Here is a 2162-nt window from a genome sequence, read left to right on the forward strand (position 1 = left end):
TAGCAGGTAATGTCGGGTGTTGTCAGGTGATGTCGGGTGTTGTCAGGTAATGTCATGTGATGTCGGGTGTTGTCTGGTAATGTCGGGTGTTGTCAGGTAATGTCATGTGATGTCGGGTGTTGTCAGGTAATGTCGGGTGTTGTCAGGTGCTGTTGGGTGTTGTCAGGTAATGTTGGGTGTTGTCAGGTAATGTCGGTGTGTTGTGTGTTGTCAGGTAATGTCGGGTGTTGTCAGGTGCTGTTGGGTGTTGTCAGGTAATGTTGGGTGTTGTCAGGCGTTGTCGGGTGTTGTTGGGTGTTGTCGGGCGCAGTCAGGTAATGTCAGGTGATGTCGGGTGTTGTCAGGTAATGTCGGGTGTTGTCGGGTGTTGTCAGGTAATGTCGGGTGTTGTCGGGGAATGTGCGGATTGTCTGGTAATGTCAGGTGTTGTGAGGTGATGTCGGGTGTTGTCGGGTAATGTCAGGTGATGTCGGGTGTTGTCTGGTAATGTCAGGTGATGTCGTGTGTTGTCAGGAAATGTCGGGTGTTGTCGGGTGTTGTCGGCAGCTGTCAGTTAATGTCGCGTGTTGTCAGGTGATGTCGCGTGTTGTCAGGTAATGTCGCGTGTTGTCGGGTAATGTCGAGTGTTGTCAGGTGATGTCGGGTTTTGTCAGGCGCTGTTGGGTGTTGTCAGGTGATGTCGGGTGTTGTCAGGTGCTGTTGGGTGTTGTCAGGTAATGTTGGGTGTTGTCGGGTGTTGTCGGCAGCTGTCAGGTAATGTCGCGTGTTGTCAGGTAATGTCGCGTGTTGTCAGGTAATGTAGCGTGTTGTCGGGTAATGTCGAGTGTTGTCGGGCGCTGTCAGGTAATGTCGGGTGTTGTCAGGTGATGTCGGGTTTTGTCAGGTGATGTCGGGTGTTGTCAGGCACTGTTGGGTGTTGTCAGGTGATGTTGGGTGTTGTCAGGTAATGTCGGGTGTTGTCGGGCGCTGTCGGGTGTTGTCGGGTGTTGTTGGGTGTTGTCGGGTGTTGTGTGTTGTCGGGTGATGTCGGGTGTTGTCAGGCGTTGTTGGGTGTTGTCGGGCGCTGTCAGGTAATGTCAGGTGTTGTCAGGTAATGTCGGGTGTTGTCAGGTAATGTCAGGTGATGTCAGGTGTTGTCTGGTAATGTCGGGTGTTGTCAGGTAATGTCAGGTGATGTCAGGTGTTGTCTGGTAATGTCGGGTGTTGTCAGGTAATGTCAGGTGATGTCAGGTGTTGTCTGGTAATGTCGGGTGTTGTCAGGTAATGTCAGGTGATGTCAGGTGTTGTCTGGTAATGTCGGGTGTTGTCAGGTAATGTCAGGTGATGTCAGGTGTTGTCTGGTAATGTCGGGTGTTGTCAGGTAATGTCGGGGGTTGTCAGGTAATGTTGGGTGTTGTCGGGTGTTGTGTGTTGTCGGGTGATGTCGGGTGTTGTCAGGCGTTGTCGGGTAATGTCAGGTAATGTCAGGTGATGTCAGGTGTTGTCTGGTAATGTCGGGTGTTGTCAGGAAATGTCAGGTGTTGTCGGGTGTTGTCAGGTAATGTCAGGTGATGTCGGGTGTTGTCAGGTAATGTCGGGTGTTGTCAGGTAATGTTGGGTGTTGTCGGGTGTTGTCGGGTGTTGTCGGGTGTTGTCCGGTGTTGTCAGGTAATGTCAGGTAATGTCGGGTGTTGCCAGGTAATGTTGGGTGCGGTCATGTGTTGTTGGGTGTTGTCGGGTTTTGTCGGGCGCTGTCAGGTAATGTTGCGTGTTGTCAGGTAATGTCGGGTGCTGTTGGGTAATGTCGGGTGTTGTCGGGTAATGTCGGCTGTTGTCGGGCGCTGTCAGGTAATGTTGGGTGTTGTCAGGCATTGTCGGGTGTTGTCAGGTAATGTCGGGTTTTGTTGGGTGTTGTTGTGTGTTGTCGGGTGATGTCGGGTGTTGTCAGGTAATGTCAGGTGATGTCGGGTGTTGTCAGGTAATGTCGTGTGTTGTCAGGGAATGTCGGGTGTTGTCAGGTAATGTCGCGTGTTGTCAGGTAATGTCGGGTGTTGTTTGGGTAATCTCGGGTAATGTCGGGCGCTGTCAGGTAATTTTGGGTGTTGTCAGGTAATGTCGGGTGTTGTCAGGTAATATCGGGTGTTGTCAGGGGATGTCGGGTGTTGTCAGGGGATGTCGGGGGT

General features: G+C 51.9%; 1 protein-coding gene across 1 annotated transcript in view; it reads right to left on the minus strand.

Moving 5' to 3' along the window:
- The window catches only part of LOC108804081 (echinoderm microtubule-associated protein-like 1), a 7115-nt gene that overhangs the window by 468 nt on the left and 4485 nt on the right, over positions 1–2162 (minus strand). The window lies entirely within an intron of this gene.

The sequence above is a fragment of the Nanorana parkeri genome, unplaced genomic scaffold (assembly GCF_000935625.1).
Source record: "Nanorana parkeri isolate BGI_ZX_2015 unplaced genomic scaffold, ASM93562v1 scaffold5067, whole genome shotgun sequence".
NCBI lineage: Eukaryota > Metazoa > Chordata > Amphibia > Anura > Dicroglossidae > Nanorana > Nanorana parkeri.